Source organism: Lonchura striata, chromosome 2 (genome assembly GCF_050655825.1).
Source record: "Lonchura striata isolate lonStrDom1 chromosome 2, ASM5065582v1, whole genome shotgun sequence".
In the NCBI taxonomy this organism is placed as follows: domain Eukaryota; kingdom Metazoa; phylum Chordata; class Aves; order Passeriformes; family Estrildidae; genus Lonchura; species Lonchura striata.
In genome coordinates this window covers 47787184-47809329 of record NC_140704.1, presented here as the reverse complement: position 1 = coordinate 47809329, position 22146 = coordinate 47787184, and the positions used below count along the sequence as shown (strand labels likewise).

Genomic DNA, 22146 nt, shown 5'->3' with positions numbered 1-22146 from the left:
CAGCAATATTTTCCATGACACCCAAATGCAAAAATTAGAAACAGTGTTGAATTTGTCTCATCCTATATTACATGCTATGAAAGACTTCAGACATTTTCTTCAAAGTTACTTAACAAGTCTGCTCCTGAGTCAGAATTAGACTACTTCGCACCTAATGTGTCTCATGCTTTAACCTGTAGGCTATATTTTGTGTTTCAATAAGCAGAAGGAATGTTTCCAGAAAAAACATCTCACATTGACTTGTAAAACCCAGTAACTCTTGTCTCAAGCAAAAAGTAGCTATGGATTTTTAAGAAGCTGCTCATCCTCAGCAGTTATATGTAGAATTAAATATCCCTGAGAATTTGATTGTCTGAGAAGCAAAGTTTGCACTTTCAATGGGAATGTAGCTTAATCCTTTTTTTTTTTTTTTTTTCCCAGACTGATCTATTTGCATAGTCCTAGAATATAGGATTTGGACTTCTGGAGGTAGTCTGTGTTAACTAGGCACTCAAAGCAAGGCTGGATTACATCAGGCTGCTCAGTGCCTGGACCAGCAGAGTTTGAATAGCTTAAAAAATTGAGGTCACATCATCTGCAGGCTCTAGTCCCCAAGTTTGACTGCTCTCATACTGTAATTTTTTTTGCTAACATCCAACTGGAATGTCCCATGCTGCATCTTATATCAACTGCATCTTGTCCCACATACCTCTGGGAACCATACATGTCCTTATTTTTCTGCTGCCTCTCATGAAGTACGTGTGGAGAGATAAGATCTGCCCGTGCTTTTCGTGCTTTTCGTACTGCAGACGAGGATGTGGTTGGCCTCCACCTCCTTTTTTTTTTTTATGTCCATTTTTGACACAGACAGAGGGATCCAGCATATGCTCAAAAAATTCACAGGTGACACCAAGTTGAGTGGTGTGGATGACACACCTGAAGGATGGGATGCCATCCTGAGCTACCTGGACAGGCTGGAGACGTGGACCCATGAGAATCTCATGAGATTCAACAAGACTGGAACAGGTTTCCCAGGGAAGTTATGAATGTCCCATCCCTGGAAGTGTTTAAGGTCATTTTGGATGGAGCTCTGAGCAAACTGATCTAGGGCAACCCCCCATGGGAGGGGGGTTGGATCCTTAAGGCTGGTCTCCAATCCAGGCCATTTTATGATCATAATTCTGTGATTCTATGGTTCTGTGATTCCTGACTGCCAGATGGGCCCGGGTGAGTGTGTTGAGAAGGCTGTTGTCAGGCATGGAACCTCACTGCCAAGTCCACTCTTTGCATCACAAAAGCTGGCACTCCTGCTGCAACATCTCCCAAGGCTGCAACCTGTAGGCACAGACATGTCCATACTTCCTCCAAAGTAAAACATCTTTCAGGTAGGCAGTAAAAGATACAGCAGTTCATTCAATAGCTGTTGCTCATCTGTGTGATTTTGGGAGTAATTTTTTACCATGGCACAGTCGCATGCCAATAACTCACACTAGAAACCAGCCTTCAACTGCCTCCTCAGTCTTTACAAGAAAAGCTCCTGATTCACGCTGTTGCATCCAGAGAAAAGCAGCAGAACTGTAGAAAGTTTCCCACTAACTACAGATCCATGAAGAGAGAGAAAAATGTTTGAGCAAATATGCAATCACTATAGCATTTGACTTTTGTGGCATACATATCTGTTTGGTGTCCAGTTCTTTTATTTTGTGTTCAAATAGTCTTACAACACAGCAGGGTAAGGATTAAGGATAAAGTATAGCAACAGCAAAATGGGACAGAAAAGGGGCATGGGGTTCAGGTGTGAAGACAAAGTCATTGTCACCAGAAGAACAGACCTGCAATTCCTGATCTATCGGGCTTTCCTTATCTTTCTTGCTCCTTCCCAATCTTATTATTTCAGATGAGAAACATTTGATTATTTTTCACCTCAACAGCAGCAACGCTTGAAGAGTTAAAAGCATATGAACATGATAACACCTTCTCCTGCCTTCTAGTTGGTTGTAGAAACTTTTTATAATCAGAACAACATCAGAGCTTGGAATTTGCCACTTGAATTATCATGGCCTTTCTCTAGCACCCAGAAGCTGCACATTAACAGACCAGACCAGAGTTTCAACCCAATATCTGTTTGATGTGCTATCCCACAGGCTGCAAACTCCTTTCAATCTTCTGTAACTAATGTCTGTCACACTGTGAAGAAGAAAATATGAGCAGCACAAAAGTGCCTGAGCCAGTCAGTCTTCACTTGTCTGTGAGGACTATGCCTGCATCTGGTGAAAATGGGAGTTGTAAATAAATATCCGTGGTGTTTTGCTGAGAGCAGATCAGAAGACCTGAGAATCTATTTGAGCAATGAAGAGGAGGAGAGTCAATGAGATTGTAAAGGACAGAAACAGCCATGGCCCTTTGTGGCTTTTATTAATCCAGGGATGTTTTGTGAATTAGAAATACAGAACAATCTAGATTGAGGAAGGCTGCAAGGAGACTGAAGAGTTGCAGTATCAAGATGTCAACCCAATTTACAAGAGAGAGGTCTTCAGTAATTTGTGCAAATTTTCTCCCTGTTCATAGATCTTACCAGATATGTTCAGTACAGTCATGCTTGTCTGCATTGTCTTTATCCTATTTTCTTCAAAGTTTTTACCTCACAATCAAAGTTAAGTGGATTGTGTGCAGATTATTTGAACACTGGAAAGATTATTGAACGCCTACAGAAAAGCCAATGAATTGCCTTCTTAGAGGAAGAAAAAGTTATTGATTCCTATTAAAATAGCACACAGTTGATTTTATCTGACCTTTACTAGCCAGAGGAGGTATGGATTTGTTTTAGAAATATTTCTTGTATCTTTCACAAGACAGAAGAGTGGTCAAAACAGCAGTGGTCAAAACAGCTGCTCAAGCCTTGAGTTATCCACTGTGGCAATGAGTTCTCTGGAGGGTTTATCCTAGAGATCATAGAAAGACTTGTGTTTTAAGAGAACTTAAATATCAGGAAGGGACCTTTCCCACAGCACAGGATGGCACATTTTTTGCTCCAATGTCTGAAGGCCAAAATTTGTTTGCTGTGCTGGCAGTGAAATAGAAACCTTTACTTCTGCTATTACTGTAGCTAGTTTTGGGAGCAGGTTTGTCTATGGGCAGAAAGCCAGTTTTGAGAAAACAACAATCTAATTCTGCCATTTGGGTTTTCCAGTGCTCCTAATCAGTGAAACCTGGTCAGTCTTTGGTCAGTGAGGAAGGGAAGCAGCTTAGACACAAGAAAGGTAGATTAGATATTAGAAGCGGTGAAATCACTGAGAGAAAGAGATATGTTCTGCAATTTTACAGCATGTCAGCTCCTTTCCTGTACAAGTGTTTGACTTAATTTTGCAAAGAAAACTGTAAACACAAGGAACTCCAAAGCTCCAAAGCTTTATCTGTAAGACTTATCTTTTGTCTGTCTCCTTGCCTGGAACAAGCACAGAAGTCTTGCTCTGCTGGGAGGGTTACCAGTCTTAAGCACTGGAACTGAACCTGGGAGCTCTTTGACTTGAAAAGATAATCCAAGAAAGACATAAAAATATTCTTCCTTTTTATTTCAGTTCAGATGTTAGCACATGGTTTTCATTGTTGCCAAATCTAGCCTAAAAAACACCAAAAAAACAAAACAAAACAAAAACCAAACAAAACCACAGCAACAACAACAACAACAAAATAAAAACAAAACAAAACAAAACAGAACAAAAACAAACAAACAAACAAAACAAAACAAAACAAAACAAAACAAAACAAAAAAAAACACACAAAAAAAAACCCAAACAAAAAACCCAAAGAAAGCCCAAAGGAAAATCAAGCATTTAAATCAACAACATGGAAGAGAAAGGAAGCTCTTTAAGCAGTGTGCCTACTAAAACCAAAATGCAGGCATCCAGTGTCTGAGCATTGATGGAAGACATACTTTTCTGAGCAGACTTGAACATAGCACAGAATTTTTTAAAATACCATTGAGTAAACAATGACATTGAATTTTGAGAGGTCATGATGGATGCAGAGCAGTGATGAACTCAGCTTTGAAGTTTTTTTACCCATACGCAAATGAGAAATCTCCGTATAAACGAAATTTAAATGACCATTCAGCTGCACAAATGGGACAGACGTGCACCACAAAACAATTGAAACCCTTGTGTTTTTCAAGTGAGGCCCTCTGCATGTGGTAAACACAAGATTTCACCTTCCTCCAGAGGCTGGGAGGGCTGTTCTGTGTGGGATTACAAGTGGCAGCTCAGTACTTTCACAGAGTGAAGTATGTGGTCTGTATAGAGACAGAGTTGTCTCAAAGAAGGAAGACAGCCATAACATGTAAAGGAGCACAAGCAGAAAAAGGAATTAGAAGTAAAGGCATGAAGTCAGGAATACGACACCACTGAGACTGCAAAATCAGGCAGACAAATTCAAGGAATGGGGAAATTTGAGCTGTGCAAAGCCAACTCTCTCTTGTCTAGTTTTTTCTTAGAGCCATGTTTCTCCGTTTGGGAGACAGCATTTCTAATTCTCTAAATGCTGGGAGAATGGACAGAGAGGGGAGTGTTGGCACTATAGCTGCCAGCAAGCTGTTAGACTTAGTCCTGTCTGTCTGGGATGCTCAGCCTGAAGACTCTGCCTCCCTGTTTTGCATCAGTCACGCTGTTTTGGTGATTTCTTTCGGAGAGCCAGTGAACAGGATGATCAGGCTGATACATTCTATTGAGTCAGCTGAGCACTAAACCTAAACATATTTCACCTGAGCTACAGCTGCTAAAACTGCTCTCATTGTGAATGTACTTGAGGACTGGGGTTCAGAAGGAGAGCCCCATAGCACTGATGGTGTTTTTTGCACTGCTGAGTTGATCATTGAGTGCCTGACAGAGCTGGCACTCTAAGGTGGCAATTAAGACAATGCCTCTACAAGGAAATATCTGTTGCTGTTTTAAATTGAGCCATGCCAATGTCCTCCTCATTAACTAGGTCTCTTTTCTCACCTCCTACACCATTACTGCTTCAGTCACTGCCCCTCTGTACCACCCTACTTATGGGAAAAAGTCTTAAGGCTTCATTCCCACTACCTCTCCAGTTAAAACATGGCTTCTTCCTCAAAGGCTGGATGCCATCCCCATCTCTAGATGGCTTCTTAGAAGTAGATACAAAGCCGAAAGTATCTTATCTTAGGCAACTATATTTTGTTGTCTCCCTAGTCATTTACATGCCTGCATTCATGTACTTACATAAACACAGCAATATCCTCATTTTGACAGTCTTGTTTCATAGTCCATAGTTGAACATCATTGAATACAGGTTTTAGATGTCTGAACTAAAAATAACTGCTCCCTGCTAACATCACAGAGCTACACAACAAAAACTGAGTGCAAATTGCCATGAGAGCCACCTCTCTGGTTCCCATTTTGCAGTCACAGCAGTTGACATCAAAAGAAGTCTTCAGTGCACTACACTAGCCCATCCCTAGGAGCTGATGTAGAGCTGTGAAGAAAACATGAGAACTAACTCAGAATGAATATAAAACAGTATCAGTAGCAACAGCAAAATCATTCTTCCATTTAAAATTAAACTGAGAAATTAATTTGGGGACTAGTAGAAATAACACCAGCTCCAGCTGGTCAGACATGGATTGCAGCAATAATTTGATCCAGGTTATTGAATGTCATACATCAGCATGTAGCACTACATCTAGCTTTAGCATCTGTAGCTCCTCAGAGACTGTCTCTGAAAAGTGACAGCCTAGCTTGGCTGCTCAAAACAGATCCCAGCAACAGCATGGCAAATGAAGCTGTCATGAGCCAGCAGCTTGCTGCATCAACCACTTCAAACACAGATGGATCACAGGTTTCGTCCATCACACAGGTTTTGTTGAAAAAGTTGAAAGTTTTGACATTGTCTTTGTCTCCTGTAGAAGTACATGGTTTAATTTAAAAATTCTTCCATTTATTTAGTTTAGGATGTTTCTGTGTTTAATTTAATAGAGATGTACAGCATAAGGTATCATCTGCTTGTCAGCAAAAGGTCTGACATGGCTAATTACATGATCTTGCTTGTAGACTATGCCCATGTAAAAATATATCTGGCTACACAAGCATGCATCACTTCTAATCACTCCCTTCAGCTTTATGTGCATTATGTTGCAGATATCATCCTGTCTTTCTCGCTGTTCCATGCACAGTTAATCCTCCTGTCACTCAGATTACTTTTTGGTGGACCTACTGTGATGCATACTAGAAATCTGAGGACTCGTGATGTCAAAAAATACTTAGTTTTCTGTTTCCACTGAGACTGTCTCAAGGGAGGAGAAAAATGCCCTCTTTGGTTTTTTAATATATAGTCCATTTGCTCATTAAAGTATTTGACTGACTGTCACTGAAGTACTGGCACACTGAATATTCTTCTTGATAAAAGTTAGCAAGGAGTAAGTCAACATTATTTTAAGCCTTTGCTGTGTTACTATTGAATGTTGATAGCTTTTCTGAGGCCTTAGCTGCGTGTTTCCCCTTTTGAGTAAAGGAAGCCCACAGTATGTATTTGGAAGCAGAACTTGTAATTGAGTAGATTAATTATTTGATTGGCATGATATAAGGCCCTATTTTAAAAGCATAAAATTAACTTTAAGTACTATTATTCCCATTCAAGATGGTCATTATTCCTTTGCCTGAGTGCTTTCTTGAACTGGGTCCTGAATATGAAGCAGTCCTGTGTTACAAAATTGATTGCTACAGCTCCAGCAATCTCTGCCTCAGCAGCCTAGCTGCTTTGCTGACAAAACCAAGGTATATACACCCTTTGCAACAAGAATCAATAGTGCCAATGATGGGACAGGTACCGGAGAGAATGACCCCCAGGAGAAAGAAGTTTCAAAGCAAAGCTGAAAAATAACAAGTTAAAATCAACAAGTTTTACACCTTGCTGGGGTGCATGGAGGCTCAGGATCTGTTAGGTGCCAAAGGATGAGATCCCTAAGAGCAAAACCTGCAGGTGAGGCAGTGGGGCAGGGAGCTATGCTGGGATTGAGGTGGCAGTGTGAGGAGCGGCCCTGCCTGCCCTGCTCAACCCACGCTGCACAGCACTCATCCTTCTGCCGTCTCCATGGGGTAAATACCCCTCCATCAAGGACACTGGGGATTTAATCTACTTGCACAAACCCACAGGTGCAAAACCCACACCTGGAGCTCTGTCATTGCAGGGATGGTAGCAGGGATTTTTCAGTTGGGAGCAAAACTGATTCTTGTTGGAAGAATACAAAGGCAAGATGCTGTAAAGGCATCTTGGACGAATACAAAGGCAAGTAGTGTCTGTTAATTCAGGAACTATTATTTTGCACCACTTCACTGTACCCAAGGGCTTGGGGAGTTGGGTATCACCCCCAACATAACTGGAACCACGCTCAGAAAGGAATTAGTCATCACTAAGGCTGAGTGTCCTCTAGTTTTAGCTGTTACTTTTTACTCCATGCTTTTATTAATGCTTAATTTGATATGTTTTTTTCCTGGTTTGGGTGCATGGTCCAGCATTCTGGGAGATGTGTAAGTAGAATGGTTGGCAGAATGGTGTGAAAGCATAGGAATTTTTTTTAGTGTGTTTCCCTACATTTGTCGCTCTCCTTGCTTGTCTCATAGGGGTGAATTTTGGCAAAAGGTGGTGTAGGGTACAAGCATGTCTCAAGGTCCTCTGGGCCTTCACTTCCTTCCCTCCACAGTGCAAATATTTACTGGATAGTACAGAAGACAAATTTGTAAAAAATCTAAGGTTGTTTCTCTGCCTGGATGGCCAAATTGGGAAGATTCAAGGTTCATAAAGCAGCTTAAATCAAGCAATTTTTAGAGAGGGGAGAAAGGTATGGAATGTCATCCTTCCTAGGATTCAAGTGCAAGTGTCTAGATTAGCTGGGATTATCCTGCATTTTAGAGGTGCTGTGTGAAACCTCCTTTTTCTTTGTTCTTAAATTGTTCTCATGTTCACTAAAAATTTTTTTTATATCAGAGGTCTCACACTGCTGAACTGAGGCACTCACTTTTCCTCTGCCACCCTGTATACGCCCCCATCTTTTGCCTCTCACCCCATAAATACATTTGTTCATTTAGAGTGAGCCAGGGGGATTTTAGTTCTATGTCCAGCTGTGCAGCCCCCAGTCCTGCCCATAGACCCTTAGAGGGCTGCAGGCTGCATCCACAGCAGCAGCCATGCAGCTGCAGCACTCAGAAGGTCAGCTGTCCCAAATCTCTCCTGCAGTTTATATCTGTCATCCTTGCTGTGAATGCCAGAGGAAGAGTTCAATCCCTTTGCTGTATAAATAGGGTGGGTGAGCTATCCGTGGGAAATACCTCCAGAAGCTCTTTTCCTTCAGATTGTTTTGTCCTTAAAAGACTGTGCAGAATTTCAGGAAAGCTTTTTGTGCTTGGGATCAAGAGAGAAGAAAAATTAGTTTCACAGCCTCACACAGTGCTTCCTTCTGCTGAGCAGGGGCTGAGTGAACTGCTGCAGCTTCCTCCCTTGCAGCATCCCCTGTGCATAGGATGTAGTCCTGGGCCTGTGGCAATCCCCTAGCCAAAGCCTCAGTGAAGACTGTTCTTTCTGGCAGAGTTTCCTGTATTCTGTTTGATGGCCTTAAGCCTATTTGTGCCCAAATATCCTGTCAAAAAATGGAAATAGGGATAAATTCAACAGTTACAGTACCAAATTGAAAACTAGACTTACTGTGGCTTAAAAACAAGAAAAAGAGCCAAGAGGTTTTGTGTTTGCATTTTTCAGTTTTATGGCAGCCAGTGCTATGAAATAGATTGTATTGCTCTACTAGAGCTTGGTATGAGATTGGTTTTGTACCAGCCTGTTTTAACAGCTGAAAAAATCTGGTATTACAAATATATGAGACAACCCACTGGGAAGTCTGTCAAACATGAAAAATTTGGGAGAGCAAATTATATAGTCCACCTGAGCATCTCATTCCAGCTCTGCAGGAGGTGGGACATGACATACTGTTTTGTGTGAAACAACAGAATTTTCGTGCAATTTTTTTGTAGGAAGATACTGCTTTCAGATGTGACCTCATCCACAGAGTGCAAAGACAGATCTCAGCAAGATGGGTTCCAAACTTCTCGATGAAAGCAAGCAGCCTCTCAGTGAAAGCCGACATTTCAAAAGGTGAGTGCAACCTGAACAAATTCCCTCATTATTGTCTTCTAGAGCAAGCAGAAAGCAAATAACACTAAACTGGGAAGATTTGTTGACTCCCTTGAGGTCCTGCAGAGAGACCTCAATAAATAAGAGAGATGGGCAATCACCAACCATATGAAGTTTAAGAAGGGTGAGTGCTGGATTCTGCACCTGGGTTGTGTGCACAGACTGGGGAATGAGGGGCTGGAGAGCAGTGCCATGGAAGGGGACCTGTGGGTCCTGATCCATGGCAAGCTGAACATGAGCCAGCAGTGCCCTGGCAGCCAGGAGGGCCAAACATGTCCTGGGGGGAATCAGGCACAGCATTGCTGGCTAGGGGAAGGAGGGGATTATCCCACTCTGCTCTGCACTGGGTTGGCCTCACCTCGACTGCTGTGGGCAGTTTGGGGTTCCACAATATAAAAAAATATTAAGCTGTCCAAAGGGGGTCCACAGGGGTGGTGAAGGGTCTGGAGGCGAAACCATATGAAGAGTGGGAAAGAGAGGAGAGGGAGAGAGAGAGGGAGAGGGAGAGGGAGAGGGAAAGGGAGAGGGAGAGGGAGAGGGAGAGGGAGAGGGAGAGGGAGAGGGAGAGGGAGAGGGAGAGGGAGAGGGAGAGGGAGAGGGAGAGGGAGAGGGAGAGGGGAGGGAGAGGGGAGGGGAGGGGAGGGGAGGGGAGGGGAGGGGAGGGGAGGGGAGAGGGAGAGGGAGGGGAGGGGAGGGGAGGGGAGGGGAGGGGAGGGGAGGAGAGGAGAGGAGAGGAGAGGAGAGGAGAGGAGAGGAGAGGAGAGGAGAGGAGAGGAGAGGAGAGGAGAGGAGAGGAGAGGAGAGGAGAGGAGAGGAGAGGAGAGGAGAGGAGAGGAGAGGAGAGGAGAGGAGAGGAGAGGAGAGGAGAGGAGAGGAGAGGAGAGGAGAGGAGAGGAGAGGAGAGGAGAGGAGAGGAGAGGAGAGGAGAGGAGAGGAGAGGAGAGGAGAGGAGAGGAGAGGAGAGAGGCACAGGCCCCCCAGGGAATGATCACAGAACCAGCCTGACAGAGTTTAAGAAGCATTTGGACAGTGCTCTCAGGCACATGCTGTCACTCTTGGGGCGACCTGTGCAGGGGCAGGGGCTGGATTCAATGGTCACAATGAGTCTCTCTCTGAAAACTCAGCATTTTCTATGGTTCTGTAATTCTAAGATTCTATGGAATTACTTCAGAGTACTTATCATAATAAGGTTGTGAGGCAGACATTTTTCTTTGTAAGGTAGGCCTGAGCAGAAGTACAGGCAATTCCCAGACCACTCAAATCTCACCAGGAAAATATAATTTTTCTCTGAGCATTTTTCTGCTTCCTTCTTCTTTTTCAGCTAAAATAAATGTGAGATAAGGTTGTTCCTTACATATTTGGTGCACCTATTTCTTGGCCGAGTCAAACAATGAAAAAGTCCAGAAAAATGTGAATACAATAAAATCTTTTGGAAAGTTTACCAAACCATTAGTTGGTCAAAAATAGGATTAAGGTGGTGTTATATTAGAAGGCTTGATTCACTTATTTTATCATCATCTCATGATGATAACTGTAAAAAGAATGGTGGAGCAGGACTGAAATACAAAGGGTATGGTGAAATTTGGATTTCTATTTTAATGCTCTTGCTCCTGCCTTGCCTGTTTTCATCCAACCTGAACAGTGGCCCAGGCTGTAACCCTTCACCTGACACTCTAATTCTGTAGTTTTCAGACATCACCTGTGTCCCCAAAGACCAAGATGGGACAGGAAGATGTTGCAGGCTTTACTCCTTCAACGGGCAAGAAAGAATTGGATAGGCAGATGAAGGAGGTAGGATAGTGGGTCATTGGCCAAGGATCCCAAACTTGTAATACATTCATGGTGAAAATGTGAGCAATTTATACTGCCTTGGTCTCACTGAAGTTGGCAGAATTTTTCCAGGTGATTCACAATTCCTTTCACCCTCCGTTTCATGTGCTTCTGGGCAGAGAATGGGGCAGAGCATGCATACAATCACACATAAACTTACTTACAGACAGCAACATATCAAAAGAAAACTTGTGAGACCAGGCAATACTCTACTTTAGCTAATTGCAAAAAAGGATTGTATGCCCATTATGGACTTCCCAAATGCTGTGAATTTCCTGACAATTAAAGACAACTGGAAAATAATGCCAAATAAGTTTAAAAATATTTAAGGACTTACCTTGAGAACAGCCTTCATCTTTCCAGTGTTCTTAAGGGACACCTATTGTTATCTTAATATTTCAGGCATGTTTTGAAAATCATGTCCTTGATGGGAAGCATAAGTAAAATGGCTGTTTCTGCAAAGACAATTAGAATTTTTTACATTTTTGTGCAAGTTGATTTCATGACTAGACTTCACAAGGGAGTTTCTGTCACTTCTGAACAAAACACACAAATCTAAAGAATCAAGAATCCTTGTATAAAGACAATGGAGGGAAAACCCTACTCTTCACTGCATGTTTTTGTTCTTAATAAAGTATATTTTAAATTTTTTTTCATGACATATATTTGATTTCAATTTTTAGATTGCTGTATTCCCTGAACACAAATTTCTCAAACATCAACATGTTCTGTATTCAGAGGACATAAAAAAATTGCAGGCAAGTGGTCAAATTATAACTTATCCTGCTATTAATGATTTGACAAATTATGTAGCACACACATTTTGCACATTTTTACTTGGTGCCCAGAAGTGCCCTGACACCTCTTTTTCTCAAGGGTTGGTTAACTTGAGCAAGAACAAATTTCTGGGGAAGAATGTGGGTGGAAGACACTGGCTGGTAATAAAACCAGAACTAACCTGTGGTATGCTGGGTCCTCAGCCAGGGATAGCATTTGGTACACCAGGTGTTTTACACGCATAAGCAAAAATTCTGTTCCTCTTTTATAAGCTTTTCAGTTTAGACACAAGCACAAGAGCACCAGAGACTAGAGTTACTGCTATGGGTAAAAACAAGCAGGAGGATGTTTTTGGTTTTTTTTTCAGCTGTCTCTTCCACTGGTTTCTATGTATAACTGCAGTAAGGAATGGGTTGTAGGCTGAATTAATGAACACACACATACATACACCCATTTCCTCCATCTTCTTTGTAAAACAAACTCAAATAACTGGCCTAGGAAGGATTTGTTTTGTTGTTTGTTTGTTTGTTTGTTTGGGGTTTTTTTTCTGAAAGGAATAAAACCAAATAGCATAATTAACATTAACATTAAGAATATACATAGTTAGGTATTGAGACCTGCAAATCTTACATTGAGGCTTGTGTCTGGTCTCCCATTTCATTAACCCTGGTGCTGCCTTGTGTCTCATTCTGTCCACCCTCACCACTGCTAACCCATTTTATTCACAGGTGTGTTTGCAGGAGTCATTAAAAATATTGGAGGAAATTAATGAGAAACTTATAAAGGTATGAAAAAGGTCCTGTGAAAAAAGGAATAGGTATGATATATGATGAAAGAGTGTGAGAGTCAACCATAAAATTATTAAAAATAGATTATAATTTCGGACTTGCCCTGGAGCAATGAAGATCATGTCAGGGCAGCTCCATGATGTGCAACTCTGTCCAGACAATGACATAGGAAAGATTTTGCTGGCTATCACTGGCATGACAAAGCTTTCCCATCAGTGCTGTCTTTGAGTACAAAGATGTCTTGAGAACAGACTTTTGGATGAGCCACAGCATATTTGAGTTTGTTACTTACTGAGTCTTTGGGAATTCTTCTAATGCTGATCAAGGTGGATCCCGAATTATTTGGTCCCAAGGCACGCAGTTATCCATAAAGAGATTGACACAGTCCACCTTTCTTTCACAAACATCATCTGGTAACTGAATAGCTTTCAAATGTACATTTTCCTAATCTCCTATTTTGTGGACACAACCATGACCTCCTGACAAGAGGCTTTCTTCTTGTGTTTTACAATAGGAACAAATACAAGAATGAGGGTAGCTAGCACCTTAGTTTCTCCCTCCAGTGGAACATGCCTTGAGTTTCTAAACACACAGCTGGGATTTAAATTAGCCTTCTAGAACTAAAATCTTTCCTATTCCTTCAACCATCATAAGATTTTGAAAAAGTGCAGTGCTAAACAAAACAGAGTGTTTTGACATACAAACTCATTTTCCAGCCTCCCCCCTCCCCTTGACTGGCTGATTGTTTTTTTTGTGCAATAGGAACAGCTGATCTTTTTGCCAACAAAACAATTAAATGCGCTTGTCATAACAAAATCTACAGCAAGGTTTTGAAGTGGTGCATACATCTGTGAATTCATACAAAGCTACAGAAAAGTAACACTTTTATATAGGAAAGGCCTCCATAAACCAAGCCATCTTGATTTATGAGTCAAAAGAGTCATTATATCACAGAATATTTCAGGTGGGAGTGGATTGAGGGTGGGTGGTGTGTTTGGTCTGACCTCCCACACAAAGCTCAGAGAATGGTGTTCAAGGCTGCATCCAGCTGGGCTGTAAAAACCCTGGGGACAAAGCCTTTCCATCTCTCTGGGCACTCTGTGGTCTCACCAGAATCCATCAGGTACCATGGGGAATGTGGCTTCCACACATGGTCTAAAAAGTGCCAAGGGGAAGAAGAGAGCCCCTTCTCTAGGGCCGTGCTTCTGCACACAGGGGTGGGAGGTGCTGCTCTTCTTCACTGCCCGGGCACCCTGGGGGGTTCACACTCAGCTCCTGTCCCATCAGCCTCCAGGCCTTTCCTGCACTCCCCAACTCCTGAGGATGTTTTCCTGCTCGGGGTGTTCTGCATCCCACAAGTTACAAGTTACCTTGTACAAGTAGCCCTGCGCCGTGTTTGCGGTGACAGAAGAGCCAGGAGCTTGGCTGATGTGTGGCATCATGCGCAAGTCCATGCAGCACTGGCACTGTCCCCCCTGCCACCATCCCTCAGCACTGGCTGGCACAGGCATGGCTGAGCAGGGCTGCAGGTCAGCGTGCAGCAGGGCTGCAGGTCAGTGTGCAGCAGGGCTGCAGGTCAGTGTGCAGCAGCGCTGGTCCCACTGAGCTGCCTGTCACACCGCTCTGACATGTAGCACGGGCACTGCAGAGCATCAGCTCCTGCTGATAATGAAAAAATGCCTTCCCAGTGGTCACAAGGAGCTTGCTTCTGTAGATCCTCTGGGTCTGATAAAAGTCACAGCCACCCTCAAAGCATTTATCTCAGCATGGACATCAGCTTCAGCTTCTGACTCCTATCCTGCTGCCCATTTTCACCAAACCATTTTTTTCTTTTACCATTTTTACCAGATAGGAATTTTATTTCTGTGAGATTTTTCTTCACTGCTGAGAGCAACTACAATTTCTGGGGCTAGAAAGACTGTCAAAAACACAGTGTGATCAAATAATCCTAATTTCTGATAAATGTTTGAGGGATATAAATTGCTGGTTTGTAGCTTTTTAGCAGCGTCTTTACACTGAAAATGCAAACAAGAGTGTTTTATTATTAAAACTTTTCCCTTAACAAGTTATATTTCTTACTGGATTTTAGGAAAAAAACAGGATATTGGAAAGAAGAGAATTAATCCAAAAGCAGGAAAAAGTCCTAAAGGTATGACATCTTATTGGATATAACAATATGTCCTCTTTCTTCCTTTAGACCATCATCATTCTAGAATATTTTTTACAAAGGTAAGTACAAGAGTATCAAATAGAGACTTTATATAGAGTCAAATCTGTCACAGGTTAAGAGTATGGAGAGTAGCCGGCCATTAGTCTCCAGGCTAAAAAAATAATGCAACACTGAGAAGTTTTGCGTTAGAAGTTTTTCAGACCATAGTCTGCAAACCAGCAAGAGTGTTTTTAAAACAACCAACCTTGTATTATTGGTAACATAAGTCATCCAGAAAGTTACTGCAATATAAAACTAATACCAGGAGGGTATATTCCTGTAGATTTTTATCAGACTCAATTTGGGAGAGCAGGATATAATATCTGCAAGGGCAGCACTGGTGCTGATCTCATGGTAATGAGCTCTGAGTTGCTTTTTATTGAACAGCAGAATGATGGACTAATACTAACATTGTTTGCTTTTCCTTTGAACTTTTAAGGACATGCAAATAAAAATAAATCATTTGCACAAGCAGCTCAAGCTCCCTGAACTAATTGAGTCGTAAGTATTAGCAATGTCCTCTATTCTGTATTCTTATAGTATCCAGAATGTTTCCACATCTGCCATATGTGAAGCATGTGCTATTGATTGTCAGTTAATATGGTTTATGCAGCATCAAACAAGCACCTCATATTTATGCAGAATAGCTTCTTTTTCCTGTCACATAATCACCCAACCACAGAAATGTAATGACATTTAGAATTGGAAAGTCCCATCTCATTTTTCAGCAGATTCCAGGAGTAGCTTATCTTTTACTCAGTAGACCAAAGTTGTAGGGCATACCCTGGATATTAATTTCAATTCTCTTTCCTAATAACCTGTAAGAGGTTCATAGCATTACTTTGCAGAGTAAGAAGCAAAGCAGCAGCCTGAACAGCAGCAGTAAAGCCTGCAGCTACATGCTCATTTTCAGATCAAGTGCTCTCTATTCAGGGCCAGAACTCAAGTGACACTTAAACCCTGCTCTCCCTTCACCTCACTGCTAGACTGTAGTTTCCTTTAAGTAACAAGGTTATGCAGGATTTCTGAATTTCAAAACACTACATCTAAGTACAGAGCCCAGCACTAGGCTTCTCACTCTGACTCTCCCATTTCGCAACTGCACTGCAATGCAGAAATCCTCCAACTCCACGGAACACAAGGGCTTAAGTATTCCTTCTAGCAATCACTCCCAAATTAAGCTCCAAGTACAATGTGCCAGCAGGAACTATGAGAACAGTTTAAAAACTCCTCTTTCAGTTCTCTAAAGTGGTTTTTGATTCAATTTTGTGCTCTGTGTTCTGCAGAGAAGAGCTGTACAATATTATCTATGCACCGCATTAACTGTAAGAACAGAGGCTGAATTATAATACAAAGTTTCAAACAACAGGCATTTTGAAATAAATCTATTGCTTGCAAATAGTGCAGCTATCCCCACACCTGAGGGGCACTACAGATTTATTTTAATTACTGTGGTGCTTCCACCAGGCAAAGTCATCAGAGAAGACAGTACCAGACCTTACTTTGCCACCATGGTAGCATATTTGATGGGGGAAACCCAGTAAGACTAACTCTTTCCTGCAATACAACAATCTAAATAGTGTTAGCTCTATGCTGTTGATATTCTCTTACCACTATGTGACAACTTCAGGATTGCTTAGTTTTACCTAATAACCAAGACTGGATGAACCCATGAATGCAGTTGTTCCATGCAGCAATTCCTATGAAAGTGGACCAAGTAAAAAGGGTTCCCAAATTAGGTGCTTACAAACACATGAGGAGGTACAATATCCCACCACAAGAAGTCTGAGTCTCTCTCTAGATGGTTGGATAACGTGCAGCAGAGGGATGTATAGCATAGCAGCCCTGAAATGATCATGATGGAAATCCTTCTCATTCTTTTTGCTAACAGAAAAAACTCAAAGGAATTGCAGATTCCAATAGAAGCCTTGGGAGCAGGAAGCAGGTAAAGGGAAGAAAAGATGAAAAAGAATACACAAGATAAAAGGCATATGCTTTGGTGGAAGAGGGAGTTTGAGCAGTAAAAGCTGTCAAGAAAAAAATCCTGATCTTGTTAAGACAGTCAAGTGATAATCAGCTCTTGGCTGCAAAATTCAGTGTGTGCCTCTCCTTTTCCTTGCTGTTGCTCCTGAAGGCTGAGTGCATTTTGGGAATCCTTATTTGTTCTCCAGTGCCTAGGGAGCTGTTGGAGACAGATGCTTTTTGAAAGCTGTCCCCAGATACCATGCTCTTGAGGGCCTTGCTCCTGCCCAGTCAAAGCAAACTAAGGAGAGGTTCTAAATGAAACGTAGCAACATGTACTTTTAGAGAGAAGAAACCAAAATATGTTCAGTCTAGTAATATCAGATTTAAGATTAAGGGAATTGAGAAGGAGGGAGAAATTAAATATTTCTCACAAAGTTCTCAAAGGAACTGCTTGGCTTTGCCACCAATCTAGTCTTTACCTTTTATACTGCTGCAGTGAGATACTTTTTAATGCAGTTGCCTTTGTAATGGGAAGCAGAAAGAAACTCTTCCCCACAACCAGGGCATCTGTTAGGTTGCAGCTCCTTCTCATGTTGTAGCTTTTCATTAATGAGCAGTTGCAATGAACCGAGTTAGATACAATCTCTGTTGGTGTTTTTTTTTCCACAGCCAAGAGAGAGAGAAGGTCTACAATTGCTCCAGCTCTCCCACCCAGAAGATAGCTACGGTGAAACTGGTAAAAGAGAACTTCATTGCGCACCTTAGACCTGCACTTGTAGGGCACACTGCTCCTGTCTTTGTTTCAAGCTGGAAACCTCCTTGTTTCATCAGATTAATTTTTGAGTTTTTCAGCCCCAGTGGCTCCTGTGTCTCAGGGTCTCCACTTCTTGCTCAGTTTTGTTGGTGTGAAAACCCTTGTAAATTGTTCAATGCCTGTTGTCCTAGAAGTCAGAAAACTAAATTTCCAAGTCATTAATGTCTTTTCTTTCCCTCTCTAGACCCAGAAATCCGGCTACCTAAAAAAATTCTGCTTCTCTCTTGGGTAGGTAGAATGTTCTCTTTGCATGCACACTTAGTTACACCTGGAGCACCATAAAGATAAGATCATTTTGATTAGTGCTGGAACATCAGGGGAGAAATAGTGTAAATGAAAAAGTGAAATATGCTGCAAGTGTAGAGTGGTGTGCATGCAATCTTAGTGGATCAGCAGGTTGAAGTAATCTGGCTGCAAACATTGTTGTGGCCTCGGGTACATTTCCTTATGAATCTGCTCACCTGTCACCTCTGAGAAAGCAGCAATTATGTGCATGCTGGCAAATGTCTCCTTCTTGCCTCCTCCTGAAGAAGAAAGGGAGGAAGGCTGAAAGTTTAACCTCCTGTTTTCCTCTGCCTTCGTGCTCCATTTTCAGCTCTTCATCAAACCACTTTGCTACATTCCCCTCACCAGGGGGATACTAAGGGGGTGGACTTTCACTTGACTGGACCAAAGTAATGTGGACTCTCTGAGCCTCAGGGCAAGTGACAGCATTTCTGTATTTCCCTAGTTTTAACTGAAGGTTTGAGAAAAAGAAGATATTTATGAGTGAGTTCTTTGTTAGTTACTCTGTGGTGAGAGAACAGCTGTTTCTGAAGTTATTTATAGATTATCTGGTGAAGGCTGATGGTGTGAGGGTCACCAACTGTTGCTCATCTTCTTCATCCCTTTCCACTAGAACTGGCTGGAGTGTCTCCCAACACACGTTGTCCTTTCTACAATAGTTTTGTAGTGCCTTTCTAAAAGCAAAGCAACCTTCAGTCTCCTTCTACATGGAAGGAAGCTATAAGGTGGATCTTGAAGACAGTTTTCCAGAAAATGGATCAATTGGCTTTTTCCTTCCAGAGGAGAGAGAAGAATTCTTTCACTGTTGCGCAACCAAGCACAATTAGCGAGTGCTTATGGCTTCTTTTTAAATTTGTGAAGCTTCATTTCCATTTAAATTCGAGCATTTTCACACCAGGAAGCTGTTCCTGGCAACATGAAACATTCACCTGTGGGAATAGTATTCCAAAAGGAGCACATAAAAGCACTGCAGGGTTTGTCAAAACAGAACAATGGAGAAGTGGTGTGGATCAAGAGCACTGACAGGACTAACAATTACCTCAGGCAAATTCTTTCCCTTCAGACTTCAGTTGCCCACCTGTAAAATGATGATAGCATTCATTTTCTCTGCTCTGTGTCCTTATGTGTTTGCACCACAAAACCTTTGGTGGCAAGAGTTAAGTTAAGTGTTAAATTCTTGCCAAGGATGGACTCAATATTGCCAGCAAGAGGAAGGAAGGATTCTTATTTGACCAGGGCAAAAAATTACAAGATTATATGCTTTGATACTTTTTTAATATTAATAGAGCTTTTCTACAGTGTGTTTAATTTTTTTTCTAAAAAAACCCTTCTTTCTCTCTTGTTGCAGGAACTATGTGTGGCTGTTTGTCAGGTACTTACTGTGCTATGCCTGCTTGTACTTAATATTACTCTTGATTTATAAACACCTACGTGATCCTACCTGGGCATATCAGCTGGACGTACCAGACAGTATCTGCCATCAGCCATGGACACACTAAGCCTAGAGTATTTTAAAGACTACAGGCTGGATTTCTGTAGGGTTGCTGTATTGCTTCTGGGAAGACCAGCATTTTAAAATAAAGCACTCATAAATGCTAAAAGCACATGATAATACCTGTCTTTTCTGTGAGAAATTAATTAGCTCCTCAGAGGAAGAAACTAAAGCCCATCTATCTCAAGCAAGAGTGAGCATGCCCAAGAGCATTTAGATGTTTGCTGTAAGAGGTGGGTCTGAGGTGCAAAATTTGCTTCAACATCCACATTCCAATCTACTCCCCAAATCCCTGAATGTCCTGTCCCCATCACCACAGGCATGAGTGTAGCAAATCTGTAATTAAATCTAAATAGGATCTTCTATTAATACAACTGGAAGTGACCCCACTATCAGTAGGGCAGTGATAACTGACAGGAGATTAAACTTTGTTTTAAAAAATGCCTGGTGGCCAACTCAGGCCCAGTCAGTTCTGTGGATCTGGATGTCAGCCAGCCACCTTGCTGCCTAATGACAGGGGTCCTGCAAATGGCCTCTCTTGTGCACACAGAACAATACTGTTACATACCCATAGTGAGCCCCTCATGAAGAATGTGGGGTTTACCCTTTTGATCACAACACAGGGATTACCTGCAGGCTGTGTCAAGCCCAGGTTTACCTTGGAGGAACCTGTACAGACCACTAGTCTGACAGGGTGTTGATTTCAGACATCCTGCATAGGCAGAGATCATCAATGTGTCTTCTGTGTGCTTTATTGAGCAGTCAAGTCTTGCCCACTTACCTCAGCATACAAGAAACCTTGACTGAGCTCTCACTGGCCCCACAGAACAGCTCTCTGTGGATGCTTGAGAAGGCTTCAGTGCAACCTGCCTTTCCTGAGAGCCCTCCATGTCCTCATTTTCTACTTTCCAGAAGGGCACTGTGGTCCCTCTGTAATGAATAATTTTTGGATGTAGACTCTCTGTGATCATGATGGAAAACATGCTACCTTACAATGTCACACCCAAGTGTTTAAGGACACCCAAATTCTTAGCCCCAGTTGAAAATATCTGTGCCTCATCTCTGAAAGGAGACCAGGATGGTTTCCATACAGAGTCCATGTCTGCTTCTGAGCTTTGTATAATCTGTTATCTGCATTTCTAAGTCTTGCAGACATAATGTTTTTCCTGCGTTTTCCAAATTAACTGCCCATTGGCCCTGCCTGTTTTTTGCTGATCATGCAGCAATGAATTAGAGCTGTAAAAAAGCAAAATAACCCAGACAAATGTTCTAGCTTCCTTCTTGTTAAAAATGGGACCACACTCCCGGTACTAAAAGTGTGCAAGACTTAAAAGGGAGACAATATCTGTGCTTATCTGTTTGTTTCCTTTGCACATCATAAATTTTTGCTTTTTTAATTGCTACTCAGTTTATATGCCCCAGGCATACTGTGTTCAGTGAACTTTGATTGTGGAATTGTGATGTCATATTTGCTACAGATTTCTGTACATGGTTTTTACCAGTTGGGTTTATCTGACCAGTACCCTCTCCTCTAGTGGGATTGGATTAAATCATTAGGTATGAAATGGAAGTTAATTAACTTCTATGTCAGCTCTTCACTCCTCTCCCCCATAATTTCAGGAGGAAAAGTGTCCAAGTTTTGATTGTATACAATAATTTTCTCATGCAGCTTTTTGTACTTTGAGCTGATGAAAGGTGCTGTTTTGGGCACAGCTGAGCCACATGTCCCTCCTCATCCTTCAGAGAAGAGGGAATCCTTAGGGCAGGACAGTTGGTCCCTCCATCAGAGCCATCAAGTTGGTGGCTTACTGTGGTCTTGCTGCAGCTAATCCAAGTTTTCATGCATCTGTCTTGATTTACTGGATCTTCCAGGAATGCTCAGTTGACTGCAACATGGAGAGCTGTCATTTTCTATATTATCAGTTTAATGCTGGACAGGATTTTCAGGTGAGCTCCTTCTGATGTAAGCCTGCTTCCATTGTGTCAGAAGCAGCTTTGTTTCAAGGGCTCTGCAGTATCACCTGTGTGTCCAGCATGCTCTGGGGGTTTGGCATTACTGATGTTTTTATTTCCATTCTGAGGTTTTATCTCCTCTCCACTTCTTCCCTGCTTAGGTGAAGAAAAGATGGTTGCTGAAATCTGACCTCATTATCTTGAGGAACAATGTGGTCATTTTGGTTCTGACTGACTTGCTTGAGAAATTCTTTAAAGTTTCTGTAGCTCTTTCTCTCTGAACCAGGAGAAGTTATTTAAGGAGCATAGGGGTTTATAACTTTAAACACAGTAGTGCTGAATACTCACAGTCTGTCCTGCTAGTGCCTGGAGAAAGTGAAGAGAAGAAGGTACGGCTATAACTGGGCATACTGCAGAGATGCAGCTGACCATTTACATTCTCTGGGAGACCTTTTCTTCAGTGTTGCAGACTGACTCTAAGGCAGCTTGCTGTTGCTCTAGATGGGTTTTTAAATCTTCCAATGCATTGAAATTCATCACCCTAGGCAAGTAAATGCGTAGCTCATATGCTTGCATAACCTGTTCCCCAGCACAACACTGCCTCACCAAATAACAGCCTTGATATTCTGCATCCCACAAAGGACTGAGTGATGTGGATGCAAAAAGGTTTAGGTGGATGCACATCTGAAAGCCTGAATAAGTAGTTGTAAGAGAAATCTCTTGAAGGTGACTAAATAATCAAGCTGCATTAGGCTCTGGATATCCTGCGAGTGGAAAATAGGTGAAGGTGGGGATAGAACTCAGGAGATGTGCCATATATATCTTTGTCCTTTTCTTAATTTTCCCTGGAGTTCTGACT

The 22146-nt window shown here is 42.0% G+C and overlaps 1 long non-coding RNA gene across 1 annotated transcript; it reads left to right on the top strand.

Moving 5' to 3' along the window:
* The first annotated feature begins 15214 nt into the window (after positions 1–15214).
* LOC146768221 (uncharacterized) lies at positions 15215–17784 on the top strand. Its single transcript, XR_014953292.1, has 3 exons — positions 15215–15279; positions 17413–17479; positions 17742–17784. It is a non-coding gene; the product is annotated as an uncharacterized LOC146768221 (long non-coding RNA).
* Positions 17785–22146: the final 4362 nt, after the last annotated feature.